We start from the raw sequence: 17,460 nt of genomic DNA on the forward strand, positions 1-17,460 counted from the left end.
ATCGTTGTCTTTGCGTTGAAGATATGGAGACATTATTTGTACGGCAATAAATGCCAGATATTCACTGATCACAAGAGTCTCAAGTAATTCTTCACGCATAAAGAGCTGAATATGAGACAAAGACGGTGGTGGAGTTGGTAAAAACTACGATTTATAAATTAGCTACCATCCAGGGAAAGCTAATGTTGTGGCAGATGCTTTGAGCAAGAAAGTAGCAGTCTTAGCACAGCTATCAGCGTAGAAATCTCTTCAGTCATAGATTTAGAGGTTTGGTTTAGAAGTTTATCCTAAGGGATGGTTCTCAAACTGTCTATTTGACAGTCTAGTCTTTTTTGCTAAACCGAATATGTAGAGGTCAGCATTCGGATGAACAGTTACAGAAATGGAGACTGAAGGATGAAGCCAAGGACAGCGTAGTGTACGCAGTGTTTGATGATATTGTGAAACACAGATGAAGGATGTGGGTGCCTAGTGTAGATTCGATCAGAGAAGATATTTTTGACAAAGGCTCATACATCTCCGTATTTCATCCATCTAGGAGGTACCAAAATATACAAGGACTTACAGATATTGTATTGGTTGCCAGGGATGAAGCGGGACATTCGTCGATTTGTATCCAAGTATCTCACTAGCTAACAAGTGAAAGTAGAGCATCAGAGGCCTGTAGGTATGCTTAAGCCACTCCCTATTCCCGAGTAGAAATGGGAGAATATTAGAATGGATTTCGTGGTTGGATTGTCAAGGTCAGTCAGAGGATCTAATGCCATTTGGGTCATAGTGGATCGACTTACTAAATCCGCACACTTCTTACCGGTGAATACGACTTTCTCCACGTCTCGATGCTGAGGAAGTATATGGCAAATCCTTCGCATGTCTTGAGTTATGAACCGTTACAACTTGCTCCAGATCTGTCATATGAGGAGAGACCGGTCTGAATTCTAGACAGGCAGGAGCGGAGACTTTGGAACAGAGCGACCAAGTTGGTCAAAATCCAGTGGCTGAATAAATCAGTGGAGAAGGCCACTTGGGAGGCCGAAGCAGATATGAGAAGTCGCTACCCGGAGTTGTTCGGTAAGATTAAATTTCGAGGACGAAATTTATTTAAGTGGGAGAGGAATTGTAGAGCCCAAAATCAATACACGTAAATCCTTGCATTTATTTAATGGTTAAAATTATTTATTTAATTTTTAAAATGATTTTAACCATGCATGATTTACGATTCGCATTATTTTTAAATTGTTACATGTTTATTGTGATGTACGTTAAAATATTTTCTTGAGTTTTATGTTTCAGGCGAATATTTGATGTAGGATCGGGAAAAGAGACCGACGACGATTTAGGCGATTTTGAGAAAATGTGGTATTTTATTTCAAGTCAAGAAATTTGGTATTTTAGAAGATTTATGAAATTTTAAGTATTTTTAAAACCTAATTTAATTTATTATGTGATTTTAAGATTTTAAACTTTTAAAGTTTTTCGCATGTGTTTTTTATTTTTAATTAGGAGATTTTAGTAAAGTTAGTATTGGGTTAGTATGTTAATTAGCATGTTAATTAATTTATTAAGCAATATTTTTCCTCTAATTAACCACACACACAAACGTTACACACACCTACACACACACTCATGCACACACACATATACACACACATACGTTTCAACACAAACACATATACATTTCATATTTTTTTTAGAGAAAGCTAGGATTCTTTATTTTCAGCAGCAGCCACCTCTTCCCTTGCATAATTTATGAAGATTATGTTTATTTTTTGAGCAAAAATTGTGCCACAAGTTGTCCCGGATCGAGCCTCGCATTCCCTCGCGTCGTTATCTATCGTTTTGTGAGTTTTATTAGCAAAGACATGTATATTCTTTCGTTTTTGCATCGATCTTGTCATAGTATATGTTTTGATGTTTATAGTATGTAAAAATTCATGTTAGTTATGCAAAAGTTTAAGCAAAAACGTTTGAAATGATTTTGGATCAAAATTTTATATCTCAAAACTGAGTCTGCTGTCATTTCGAGTAATTTGAATTTTCGGTCAAATTTCTGGAAAAACTTTCAACTTATAAAACTTAGTACTTTTGATACCTTCGATTTGACAGTAAATTCGTAATTTTTGGACAAAATACGAGTGAGTTATGATCATTTTTGTGGGAATGCTAAAATTGGGTTGTTATAAAAATGCGTTCTTGAAAATTGTTTGTTGCAGGCTTCGTTTGGAATCGTCGATTGATAACTATTGCGTCTAGGTATGTCAAGTGTAGTGTTCGGACATTATTTGGTGCCTCATTTCGTGTCGTTATGCACTTGGTTGAATTAGAAGGCATAGGGAAGTGAATGGGCAGAAAGTGACATTTTTGGGATGAGTTCGCGCAGGGTTAGAGCCACAGCGCTGCACTAGGAGAGCTGCAGCTTCGTATTGTGGCGCTGCAGGGTAGCACCTAGGCTCTTGATAGGCGCTACAACGCTACCCTGATGCGCCTAGGCGCTGGTTCTGGCATCTTCGGGCTTCGAGTTTAGGTGCTATTGCTTTCTTTGGGTACTAATACGTCGTTATGTCCAAGCTTAGGGTGGGTTAGATTATATGTTACGAAGTTTGAATAGGGAACGTTGAACTATGGTTTGAGCGAGGTCCGTGTCTTCCGTTGCTTGGGAAATTTCATACTCCATGTCAAGATTGTTCGTGGTTTGAGTCATGGTTTAGTAAGTTGATTAAACGTGGTCAAATCCTGAGGGGTCTAGAAAGTCATAAGTTATTTAATTACTTTGGTGGTAAGTTGGTTTGGTATGGTTAAGTTATGAAATTTTAAGTTGTTAGAATAATGTACTAGTATGTTGTGCAGCAGTAGCCATAAGCGAGATCCAACGAATTCCTCAACTCTATGTAAGTATTTTCGACGTGCAAAAGAAATTTTTTTATGTTTTTGAGGTATGCTAATTGTCTTGTGACCAAATATGAACGGGTTTGGAAGACGGAGAACGTGTCCGAGGACCTCTAAACCCCAGTAAAGTATGACCGATTTTTGATCAGGATTGGAAAGCGGTAAAGTATGACCAGGGACAATCCACCAGGTAAAGTATGACCGTAAATCTTATGTATGTGGTAGTGGACATCTCTGCCAGCCCAGTACTGTGGTTTATTCTGATTAGGCGCAATATGTATGGGTCACTTCTTTGAAACATATCTCTACGCAAAATGATGATGATATGAATGTTTAAGTATGTATGATGCAAGTATGTTTATGAAAATGTTTATGAATTGATGGCACGTTAATTGTTACGTAAGTATGTTCAAAGTTAAGTTATATATGTGTTACTTTAAAATGCATTTGATTTTATTATAATTTATGTAACGTACCATGTTTTGAACTACTTAAAATTTGGGAAAAAATAAAAATTTTCTTAAATAAGTAATAAACCTTCAAATCACGATGAAAATAATATGCTCGTCTAAAAATATTTGAAATGAAAACAATTACAAACAAAGTTTGCAAAAAGGTAATCGTTTATCGTAAACAATCTCGTGAAAATCAGAGTATTTGAAACATGCATAATGATGACTTAAAAAAGTAGGCGGTCCTTGGGCTTAGCCTCCTACGCAGATCGATCCGGCTCATTGGTCCCCACCCCTCGTCTCCTTATACTCGCTCTCACCTGCATCGATCAAGTCTAGTGAGTCTAAAGACTCAACATGTATAAACTGAGAATAACAATTAATACGTAATAAAAACCACATTCATTTTAAAGTATAGCGTACGTTTCTTGAACTTGAACATACGTACATAAACATAGATGTGTCATCATTTCATAAACCTTTTTATAAATATACTTGCATCATACATACTTGAACATTCATAACATCATTTTGCGTAGAGATATGTTTGAAAGCAAGTGACCCGTAACATAAATGCGCCTGATCAGACTAAACAACAGTACTGGGCTGGCTGGGATGTCTACTACCGCATACATGAGATCCATGGTCATGCTTTACTAGGTGGATTGGTCCCTGGTTATGCTTTACCACTTTCCAATCCTGATCTAAACCCGGTCATGCTTTACCGGGGTGGAGAGGTCCTCGGACACGTTCACCGACTTCCAAACATGTTCATATTTGTTCACAAGACATTTCGCATACCTCAAAAACATAACATTTTCTTTTTGCACGTCGAACATACTTAAAAAGCGTCGAGGGCTTCGTTGGAATTCTCTGGACATGCTGCCCTAACCGAAGCAGCAAAGACTCAGGAGATCCCAAAGAAGCCTGCAACCAAAACTTGAGAAAACATGCACAAATTTTTACAGCTTGAGCGGGTTTACGATAAAAATTATATCTCTCTCATTTCTTATCAAAAAATTACGAATTTACTATTGAATCAAAGATAACACATAGTATTACTAATCATATGTTAAAAACATTTCCAGAAAACCAACCTATAAGTAGCAAAATTATAAATAACAGAGGGTGACGGATTTTGTGACACAGAAATTTCACAGCTTGTGCGGTTTTACGATAAAAATCATATCTCCTTTGTTTCTTGTCTAAAAATTTTGAATTTACTGTCAAATCGAAGATATTAAAAAGTGCTACGTTTTATATGTTGAAGGTTTTTACAGAAAATCGACCAAAAATTCACAGTATTCAAAAAGACAAAAAACTTGATTTTTGAGATCCAAAATTTTGATCCAAAATCGTTTCAAACATTTTTTGTCAAATTTTTGCATAACATACACATGTTTTTTTATACAATATACATCAAAATAATTATTATGACAAGATCAATGCGAAAACGAAAGAATATACATGTATTTGCTGAATATACTCACGAAACGACGATACTGAAACGGAGAGTTGCGAGGGTTGATCTGGGACGAATTGTGGTGCGATTTCGTGCTACAAAAATGATCGAGAATTAATGAAATGATGAAGGGGAAAAGGGTGGTGGCTGCTGCTCTCCAAGAACCCTACATCTTCCAAAAGAAATGAAATGGAATGCAATGAACTGTGTGTGCGTGTATAGGTCAAGCGTGTGTGTATATACATGCATGTGTGTGTGTGTTAATGGGTTAATGGGTTAGTGGGAATTAAGAGGTTTATTTAATAATTAACTTGCTAATTAAGACTACTAACCCATTATTAACTTTACTAAAAATCCCATAATTTAGAATAAAATACTAAAGTGATAAACTTTGAAACTTTAAAATCTTAAAAATCACCTAATAATTAAATTAGGCTTTAAAATGCTTAAAGCTTCATAAATTATTTAAAATATCAAATTCTTGACTTGAAATAAAATACCACATTTTCCAAATCCCCCAAATCGTCACCGGTCTCTTTTCCCGGATCCCGCATCGAATAATAACCTGAAACATAAAACTCAAGAAAAAATTTTAACCCGCATCACATAAACTTGTAATAATTCAAAGTAATGCAATTTCATAAATCATGCGTTGCTAAAAATCATTTTAAAATTAAATAAATAAGTAACAATTTAAATAAATACATGGGTTTTACGTGTACTGATTTTGAGCTCTACAATTCTTTCCCTACTTAAATAAATTTCCTCTTCAAAATTAAATCTTACCAAACAACTCTGGGTAGCGATTCCTCATATCTACTTCGGCCTCCCAGGTGGCCTCTTCCACTGATTGATTCAGTCACTGGACTTTGATCAACTTGGTCACTTTGTTCCGAAGTCTCCGCTCCAGACTGTTTAGGATTTGGACAGGTCTTTCCTCATATGACAGATCTGGAGCCAACTGCAACGTCTCAAAACTCAAGACATGCGAAGGATTTGCTATATACTTCCTTAGCATCGATACCTGGAACACATCGTGTACTCCAGCTAGATTCGGCGGTAAAGCTACACGATAAGCAAGTGTCCCATCTCTGTCAAGAATTTTGAACGGTCCAATAAATCTCGGACTTCTCTTGTCAGCATTAACTCTTTTGGCGACTCTGGGCGGTCTTCATCCTGTCTCGGATATTGACCACCACGTCTGCGGTCTGCTGAACAATCTCTGGGCCAAGTTTTGATCTCTCACCAAATTCATCCCAATGAATCGGCGATCTACACTTCCTTCCATACAGTGCTTTGTAGGGAGCCATACCTTTAGATGATTGAAAACTGTTGTTGCAGGTAAACTCCACTAGAGGTAGTTTTGATTTCCAATTCTCATGGAAATCGATCACACAAGCTCGCAGCAAATCTTCCAAAATCTGAATCACTCGCTCAGAATGGCCATCTGTCTGAGGGTGAAATGTCATACTAAATAGTAACTTTGTCCCCATAGTTGAATGCAAACTCTTCCAAAAGGACGATGTGAATCTTGAGTCCCTGTCGGACACAATAGAAACTGGGATCCCGTGCAATCGAACTCTTTCCCTGATAAAGAGCTCTGCATACTGTGTCACAGAGAAAGTTGTCTTTACTAGCAGGAAGTGTGCTGACTTAGTAACTCGATCCACTATAACCCAAATGGCGTTGGATCCCCTGACTGACCTCAGCAAACCATGCACGAAATCCATGGTGATATTCTCCCATTTCCACTCGGGAATAGAGAGTGGCTTAAGCATACCTGCTGGTCTCTGATGCTCTGCTTTCACTTGCTTACAAGTGAGATATTTAGATACAAATCGACGGATGTCTTGCGTCATACATGGCCACCAATATAGCATCTGCAAATCCTTATACATCTTGGTACCCCCTGGATGAACGGAATACGGAGATGTATGTGCCTCTGTCAGAATATCTTCTCTGATCGAATCAACACTGGGCACCCACATCCTTCCTCTGTATTTCACAATACCATCAGACACTGTATAGAGTACACTGCCCTTGGCCTCATCCTTCAGTCTCCATTTCTGTAACTGTTCATCCGAAGGCTGACCTATAAGGATTCGGTCGAGCAAAGAAGACTGGACTGTCAGAAAAGCTTTGATCCTTATAGGTCAGCATCGCAATTTCCTGAATAAATTTCCTGTAGTACATGCTAAGCCTAGGAAATTGCGGATCTCTGACGCATTCTTCGGCTCAATCCATTCTTTAATTGCTGCCACCTTAGCAGGATCCACCTCAATGCCAATGCTAAATATTATATGACCCAAAAATGCTACTTTCTCCAACAAAAATTCACACTTATTGAATTTTGCAAACAAATTGAGACTCTGCATGTAGAGGCCCGTAATTCGTATTTGTAAATTTGCGGAATTATTTAAAATTTTTCTTATTAAAATAAATTACATGCATCATTCATAAAATAAATTGATAAAAAGTTTAATCTTAAAATAGCAGCGGAAGTAAATATTGTTTCAAACAACAACTTAAAATAATTCATCGTGATAAAAATGAGTTTGCATAATAATGATAAATAAACTGAAGCATGAGGTCCTCGGGTTCCTAGTACTGCCGACCCAAGCTAGCTCACTGGTTCCCGCCCCCGGTCTCGACCTCATCAGTACCTAAAACAATCAAGTCTAGTGAGTCTAAAGACTCAGCATGCATATGTCGTGAATAACAAGTACATATATCATAAAATCGCACGCAACGTAAAAATATCATATCGTAAAGCGTAACGTAAAAATAGTGTCATGAGTAATTATAAATAGGTGCATAACTGGAAATCGTACGTAAAATGTTTGCTCGATAGATCCCTGTCATAACATAGCATATCATAATTTTTCTGTAGAGATAATGTTCTACGCAAGTGGCCCATAACTCCCATAACATAACGTGAGCGCCTGATCAGACTAAACCACAGTATACTGAGCGGTAGAGATCATCACAGCCCTTGGACTGGATATCCGTACCCATACATGAACATGAACCGGTCGTAAGTCACCGGGTGAAGTAATAATCTCATAAGCTGAATCCCATAAGCGTGAGGTGACCACAAGACATATAGCATATATCTCAAAATAAACATTTTTTTTTATTTTTATGCACGTAATATAATTAAAATCTTGTTTTATTTTACCGAATGGGTTGGATCGTTACCAGGCTCGCTGCGACCTAATTCTAACATGAGGATCATGCAAATAAACTTAACTTGACCAACACTTCATAACTGAACCAAAAACGAGACAATTACGCCCAACAAACTTGGTATTCAACCATGGCTTCGTACCAACCCGAACCGATATTGAACCATCATTTAGCCATGATTAAATTACACCTAAAATACTGGAAGACATGACCCTAGGCTGTAGTACACGAAAAAATGTGAATGGTGGCAAAAATCATGAAACGCTCTTTCGAGAGTCACTTTGGCACATTGCACCGTAAATTCTTGTACGACCTCTAAACTTAACCAAATCACAAACGGCCAAAAACATGACCTTCCTAACTTAGTAAGGTACTCTCCAGTCCAAGGCCATAGGCTAAAAGCCAACCGATAACTCAAACGACACCTCTGAACCGAACCCCAAGTTGCTGTCCAATTACAGCAACATCGCTTGTGCTTGCATCGCTTCGTTTGCAAGGCTATTGGCCATTGGGGCTTGAACCACTGACCAGAGCCTCTTACCAACATACTAAGGTATGATTTGAACCATGGCACAGGGCCCTAGGCTAGCCACAATCCAAGCCACACCCGAAACAATGCCACACTCCCACCCGAGAGCCAAGCTGTGCATGCGTGGGGGTGTAGCGCTTCTCTTGCTGTCTTGGTCACTCCAATGGCCATATGATGGACCATGGCTTGATCTAGAGATCATGAGGTATTGTGTGAACCATGGCTAAGGGCTAAAAAGCCAACCAAAATCCATACCAAACCTCAAAACCGAACCAACTCACACACAGAAAAATCAGAAATCGAAACCGTGGGACACTTGCGTTGTTTTATTTTTAAAACCGATGGAACCATGGACCAAGCCTTGAAAGGCCAAATTGGCCACGTCTTAGACATACTAGGGAAGAGTTCTAATCATGGTTACAGGCCCTACGCCAACCAAGATCCGAACCCTCGCCTTAGACAAGCAAGAATCATAAATTGAGACTCGAAATGGCAACTATGAAAGGTTGCTGTCAAATGCGTGTTTCTGTGGCAAATGAACTCAAACCAATGGAACAATCTCTTCCTAACACACCCTATAACAATCTTAGATGCAGCCTTGGATGCCTGGAATCGAGCCCAACCCTGAAATCATCAAAACAACAAAACTGTAAAGGCACAATGAATGAGCCGAAAATCTGCACAATATTTTCGAAAATGTTGCTGTCCAAAAATCGGTTTTGCTTCATGATTCATGCACATATGATGTTTTAAAATAATAATATGACTTGATTGAATAGCAAAAGATAATATAAACACGCCTGGAAATTTTCGTTTGAAAAGAAAACAAACTGGACGACGAGACGGCGCGACAGAGACGGAGTTCTCTTTTCTTGTTATACTTTTCTCTCTTATTTTTCCTTGATGGCTCACGATTTTTCTACTGAATAAGCTCTGAAATTTCGGGAATGAGGAGAGGGAAATGGCTAGGAGGTGAATGAGGAAGTCTACTAATTGAATGGGAATTGAATGGCAACTATAAAACCTTTCTATCCTAGGTGCTTGTGAGATATGGAATTATGTGTGATATTATTTGATTGAGGGAGATTTAGGGGGAGGTGATGGCCGATTTCTAGGTGTCTAAAGCAAGGGAGAATATCGCATAATTATTAAATATTGGTGAATTAAATTGAAGGGATTATCTTCCAAGAAAAAGATTAAGGAAAATGAATCAAGATGGTGAGTTGTCAATCCATATCAAATATATAAAGGGGGTGGCCGATATTCTTGTTAGAAAAATGAGGGTAGGAATATTGTTTAATTATTAATTAGTGGGGATTAAATTGAGGGGATTATCTTCCAAGAAAAGATAATGATATGAATTAAAATGGTGAGTTGCCCAAAAATATCAAATCTTTTAAATGGGGTGGCCAAATTCTATAAATAAAATGGATGGAAATATTTGCTTAATTATTGAATTTTATCTCTTAAAAGTTTTAAACACTAATTATGTATTTTAGTGAATTAATAAATTAATTTAGGGTAGACATTATCTTGCATGCATTGCTAAATCTTTAAAATAAATTACTAACATGTTAAGTTATAATTTCTTAAATAAAATAAGCCTAGATTGACTTATCTCAATTGGTCACATATTTTAATTTAGGCTTTTAATTAAATTATTGGACATAAAAGAATTTTATTTACTACTTATCTCTAATTAATTAATTTAATTCTTAAACATTCTTTTACATTAAAATAAATTATCCTTCATCTTGAATAAATTCTAGGAATATTTTCTTATCATTAAATTTTATCTTAATACTCCAACTCTAGTCTGGCATCATTTACTTAACTTAAAAGATAAAAACTAAAATAATGCGTAAAATAAATAATAATAACTCAACAAATTTTAAAAGAATGAATTTAAATCCTCATGTATAAAAATCATTTTAATTTAAATAATAGTAATTATGCATGGCTTATACGTAGTCTGATTTAACGGGTTCTACAACTCTCCCCCTTAAAAGAAATTTCGTCCTTGAAATTAAAACTCACCGAATAACTCTGGATAACGACTCCTCATCTCTGGCTCAAATTCTCACGTAGCTTCCTCATCCGAATGATTAAGCCATTTGACTTTCACTAGCTTAACCAGTTTGTTCCGAAGCTTCTTTTCCTGTCTGTCTAAGATCTGCACTAGTCTTTCCTTATAAGTCAGGTTCGGAGTGAGCTGCAACGGTTCGAAGTTCAAGACATGCAAAGGATTTGCCATAAACTTTCTCAGCATAGAGACGTGGAACACATTGTGTACTCCGGCCAGATTCGGCGGAAGAGCAACACGATAAGCTAACGTCCCAACCTTTTCGAGGATCTCAAATGGTCCGATGAATCTCGGGCTAAGCTTTCCTTTCTTCCCAAATCGCATGAAACCTTTCATAGGTGCTACCTTCACGAAAAGATGGTCGCCGACGGCAAACTCTAGATCTCTCCTCTTCCAATCCGCATAACTCTTCTGTCGACTCTGAGCAGTCCTCATCCTATCACGGATTCTGACTACGACATCGACAGTCTGCTGAATAATCTCCGGATTCAATTCTGATCTCTCCCCTACTTCATCCCAGTGAATAGGCGATCTGCACTTGCGGCCATACAATGCTTCATACGGGGCCATACCTATAGACGACTGAAAACTGTTGTTATAGGTGAACTCTACCAATGGCAACTTCGACTCCCAACTCCCTGAGAAATCAATAACACAAGCACGGAGAAGATCCTCCAAAATCTGGATAACTCTCTCTGACTGCCCATTTGTCTGAGGGTGGAAAGCTGTGCTAAACAACAACTTCGTACCCATAGTCGAATATAAACTCTTCCAAAATGAGGAAGTGAATCTAAGATCTCGGTCAGACACGATAGAAACGTGAATACCATGGAGTCGGACTATCTCCCGGATATACAATTCTGCATACTCAATCATGGTGAAAGTCGTCTTAATAGGCAAGAAGTGCGCTGATTTGGTAAGACGATCAACAATCACCCAGATAGCATTTGATCCTCTAGCAGACTTCGGCAAACCGACTACGAAGTCCATGGTGACATTCTCCCACTTCCACTCGGGAATAGGAAGAGGCTTGAGCATACCTTCTGGTCTCTGATGTTCCGCCTTCACTAGCTGACATGTCAGACAATCGGACACAAAAAGTCTGATATCCTTCTTAATTCCGGGCCACCAATACAATAACTGCAGATCTTTGTACATCTTCGTACTCCCAGGGTGAATAGAGTACGACGACATGTGGGCCTCTGATAAAATATCTTCTCGAATAGAATCACTGCTAGGAACCCACATTCTGCCTCGATATCTCACAATACCGTCGCTAACTGTATACAAGATGCTGCCCTTGGCATCATCTCTCTGCTTTCACTTTACCAACTGCTCATCTGCTGACTGCCCACTGCGAATACGATCCAGAAGAGAAGACTGAATCGTCAAAGTAGATAGACGGGGAACTTTATCTCGAGGATATGTCTCTAGATCAAACCTCTGCATCTCAAACTGAAGAGGTCTCGAAATCGTCAAATGAGCCATCACTGCGACTTTCCTGCTCAATGCATCCGCAACTACATTAGCTTTGCCCAGGTGGTAGCTAATGTCAAAGTCATAGTCCTTCATTAGTTCCAACCAACGCCTCTAACGCATATTCAGCACTTTCTGCGTAAAGAAGTACTTGAGACTCTTATGGTCAGTTAAGATCTGGCACTTCTCTCCGTACAAATAATGCCTCCAAATCTTCAAGGAAAAAACTACGGCTGCCAACTCTAGATTGTGGGTAGGGTAATTCTTCTCATGGGTCTTCAACTGACGAGAAGCATACGTTATCACCTTCCCATGCTGCATCAACACTGGGCCTAAATCGAGCTTCGAAGCATCAGTATACAAAAAAAACTCGCCGAGCCCCGATGGCATGGCCAACACTGGCGCTGAAATAAGAGCTTGCTTCAAAGTATCGAAGCTCTTCTGACACTCGTCGCTCCACACAAATTTAACATTCTTCTTTGTCAATGATGTGAGTGGAACTGCGATGGAAGAGAATCCCTGAATAAACTTCCGATAATATCCTGCTAGCCCAAGGAAACTGCGGATCTCTGATGCATTCTGCGGCACAACCCAATCTCTGACTGCTGCAACTTTCGCTGGGTCTACCTCAATACCACTGCTAGAAACGATGTGGCCTAAGAACGCCACCTTCTCTAACCAGATTTCGCATTTACTGAACTTCGCGAATTACTTATGCGTCTGTAGGGTCTGCAAAACTGCGGTCATATGTCTGCTGTGCTCCTCGTGATTATTTGAGTAGACGAGAATGTCGTCTATGAATACTATCACGAACTGGTCAAGATACGGCTGAAATACGCGATTCATGAGATCCATGAAGATCGCTGGAACATTTGTCAAACCGAACGGCATCACAAGGAACTCGAAGTGGCCATAACGAGTCCTCAAAGCAGTCTTGAGAACATCGGCTTCTTTCACCCTCAACTGGTGATAACCGAAACGCAGATCGATCTTTGAAAATACTGAAGCTCCCTGTAACTGATCAAATAAATCTTCAATCCGCGGAAGTGGGTACTTGTTCTTCACTGTAACCCTGTTCAACTCCCAGTAATCAATACAGAGCCTCATCGAACCATCTTTCTTCTTCACAAACAAGACTGGCGCGCCCCATGGTGAAAAACTCGGGCGAATGAACTCCTTGTCAAGAAGTTCCTGAATCTGCTTCTTCAGTTCTGCCATCTCTGTCGGTGCTAATCGGTACGGTGCTTTTGAGATCGGTACTGTACCTGGCATAAGCTCAATAGAAAACTCCACCTCTCGCTAGGGTGGCATACCAGAGACGTCCTCAGGAAAAACGTCTAAAATGTCCCTAACAACTAGGACATCGGAGACTGACTGACTGGGTGCCTTGAGAACGGATACAAATGTCGCTAAGAACGCCCGACACCGTCTACGCATGAGCTTCCTAGCCTGGACACAAGGTATAATGCGCGGTAAAGGAAAGTACCTGTCTTGTTCAAATAAGAACAGCTCCATCCTAGGCGGTCGGACTAGAACAGATCTCCGCTGAAAGTCGATCAAAACTCTGTTCCTTAATAGCCAGTCCATACCCAGAATGATGTCAAACTCGGGCATCGACAGTACGATCAGATCCGCATAAACCAGATTGCCATGAAGTTCGAGGTCTATGTCTCGGATCACCTTAGTAGCTGTCATCTCTTCTCCAGAAGGCAATACTACCGAATAAGCCACATCTAGCCCAATGGTCTTGACTTTGAGGAATTTGCAAAAACCTCTGAAATGAACGAATGAGTAGACCCTGAATCTATCAAGGCTTTCGTAGCTGAGCTAGCTATAAAAATTCTCCTTGAAAGTTTGGAACATCAAGTTGCACCCAATAATTACAAAAACTAAACTTATAGACAGGCGAAGGTCAAAGTTCTACTACCCTAAATTCTCGAAAGAACACTGATTAGAGCATGCAATCCTATCGCAATTCTAAGTTCAAAATCTTAACCCAGACTCCAAAAACATCAAAATTCAAATACAACTTAAAGCTTTAAGATACCTGTCATGAGCATGGTCTCTGGGTCCGTCTCCGCTGCATGGAGAGCAAAAACTCTGCCTTGAGTAGGCAGACTCCCCTGAGGGCAATTCTTCAGTAGGTGGTCTGAACTACCACACTTGTAGCACTTCCCTGAGCCATACATACAAACTCCGGCGTGACGGCGCCAGCACTTTGCACAGACTGGGTGCTCAACGGCCCTCGGGACTGCCCATCCCGCCTGCTGCTGTTGTCCTCTGTTCTTGGGTGGGCCGTGGAAAGGCCTCTTATTCTGATGTTGCTGCTGAGGAGGCGGTGCGGCATCTGGACTGGTCGCTTGCCCTGGCGGTCTCTCTCTATGTCATGCTGATCCTGCTCTGCAGCTAGCGCTCTGGAGACGGCGACATCATAGGTAGTAGGGCCAGCTACCCTAACATCACGGCGCAAGATCGGCCGTAGACCATCCAGAAAATGTCTCAGCTTGGCTCCAGCATCGTTCGCAATCAGGGGCACGAAATGGCAACACCTCTCAACCTTACAGATAAACTCCGTAACAGTCATATCTCCCTGCCTCAGGGTCATGAACTCCCTGGTAAACCTGGAACGCACATCGTCAGTAAAATATTTAGAGTAGAATACCTCCGTGAAGCGTGTCCAGCTCAGAGTAGCCAAGTTCAAGGCTACGGATGCTCCTTCCCACCATAAGCGAGCGTCTACTCCAAATAGATAGGTTGCACAACGAACAACCCTATCTTCATCTCCCAGCTCCATGAACTCGAAAATAACCTCGAGAGACTTGATCCAGCCCTCGGTAATCATAGGATCCGCCGTCCCTGAGAACTCCTTCGGTCTCATCTTCATGAATCGCTCATAAGTAGCCTCAGGCCCCGTCGGCCTGGTTGCCACAGCATTATACCCCGAAAACTGTGCGAAGAATCTAGTCATCCCATGTGGGGACCCGGGCTCTAACTCAATTATCTTTGGGATTAAATGGATCTTTGCTAGAAAATGTGGGTCAAAAATTTGCTTTTAAAATACTACACATACATAAGATTTATTGCATTTCATTAAAAGCAAATACATGTCTTATTTCATTCATACAATCAAACTAGTATTTAAAAGTATTAATACATGTCTAATACAACAACTAGTTATTCTGCTACGCCTGTGATCACCACGCTATCATCTCTCAATCATCCTCGTCTCGACCTCGATCCTGCCCCACCTGTTGTTATGCACACATACAGACACAACAACAGCTGGAAACTCCGGTGAGAACAAATCCCAGTATAAACNAAATTCATAACAATTCTATACGGTATCCGTTCTTCAATCCGGTTTCGATTATATGATGTCTAACATATCAAGAACATTATATAAGAATCATATCAGATTCTGGCAATACCATAATTTCAAATCATCTCAAAACGTAGTAAAACTTACGTCCAGTTGAAGCCTGCGTCGATAGGAACACAGTACTGAAGTCGGATTTAAAATCAGACGGACGGATCTTTCATAAATCACAAATCTACAAGACAAAAGGCGTAAGGATTTCTCGTAGTTTCCCAGGAGCTCTTCTCGTTTCTTGTTCAGGGAGGAATGAATGAATTGCACTTTATATATATCAAGTTGCATGTCTAAGTTACGTGTCCTCTTTTCACATATTTCAGGCGGCGCTCGGGCGGTTGAAATATACCGCTCGGGCGCGGCATTCTCTGTCAGGATATCAACTTTGTTCTACCCTGGCGCTCGAGCGGTTACAAACTACCGCTCGGGCGCGGAATGTTCTGTCCAAGTATTCTTCTTGTGGTGCATTGGCGCTCGGGCGGTCAAAAGTTACCGCTCGGGCGCGGCATATTCTGTTCGAAGGCTACCCTTAGCATGAACTGGCGCTCGGGCGGTCGTTTCCTACCGCTCGGGCGCCAACTTTTCTGTCCGAGGCTTCTTGCCATTACTTTTCTTCACTTTTCATTTCCTTCCTCATGCCTCCATTAACAATAATAGTTCAAAAGAGTGATATCAAATTTCAGGCCTTACATCCCAGCTAGCATCTGGGCATTCATGTCCGGTGGAGGGGGTGGTGGTAAATCTCTCTCCTGCCTACGATCCTCCCCGTCCTCGCGACGAGGCTCATCATCTCTCATGCGCTCAAGAATGCGTCTAGGAGGCATACTGTTCCATACATACAACCCATACGTAACCAACATGCATAATTTCTAATATTTCTTTAAATTTAAATAAAATACTGCATGATCAAAATCTTGACATAAAACATTTCACGAAAACATGCTGTCAAAATATTTCATGCTTTAAACGAAATGCATAAACGTAAAACTTAAAGACCGAAGACGTGACTTCATAAGCTTCTCGAGGTCGGTAGTAGTACAACCCTTTGCAAGAACATAGGCTCTGATACCAGCTGTAGAGGCCCGTAATTCGTATTTGTAAATTTGCGGAATTATTTAAAATTTTTCTTATTAAAATAAATTACATGCATCATTCATAAAATAAATTGATAAAAAGTTTAATGTTAAAATAGCAGCGGAAGTAAATATTGTTTCAAACAACAACTTAAAATAATTCATCGTGATAAAAATGAGTTTGCATAATAATGATAAATAAACTGAAGCATGAGGTCCTCAGGTTCCTACTACTGCCGACCCAAGCTAGCTCACTGGTCCCCGCCCCCGGTCTAGACCTCATCAGTACTTACAACAATCAAGTCTAGTGAGTCTAAAGACCCAGCATGCATATATCGTGAATAACAATTACATATATCATAAAATCGCATGCAACGTAAAAATATCATATCGTAAAGCGTAACGTAAAAATCGTGTCATGAGTAATTATAAATACGTGCATAACTGGAAATCGTACGTAAAATGTTTGCTCGATAGAGCTCTATCATAACATAGCATATCATAATTTTTCTGTAGAGATAATGTTCTACGCAAGTGGCCCATAACTCCCATAACATAACGTGAGCGCCTGATCAGACTAAACCACAGTATACTGAGCGGTAGAGATCATCACAGCCCTTGGACTGGATATCCGTACCCATACATGAACATGAACCGGTCGTAAGTCACCGGGTGAAGTAATAATCTCATAAGCTGAATCCCACAAGCGTGAGGTGACCACAAGACATATAGCATATATCTCAAAATAATCATTTTTTTTTATTTTTATGCACGTAATATAATTAAAATCTTGTTTTATTTTACCGAATAGGTTGGATCGTTATCAGGCTCGCTGCGACCTAATTCTAACATGAGGATCATGCAAATAAACTTAACTTGACCAACACTTCATAACTGAACCAAAAACGAGACAATTACGCCCAACAAACTTGGTATTCAACCA

The sequence above is a fragment of the Primulina huaijiensis genome, chromosome 2, assembly GCF_012295235.1.
Source record: "Primulina huaijiensis isolate GDHJ02 chromosome 2, ASM1229523v2, whole genome shotgun sequence".
NCBI classification, from domain to species: Eukaryota; Viridiplantae; Streptophyta; class Magnoliopsida; order Lamiales; family Gesneriaceae; genus Primulina; species Primulina huaijiensis.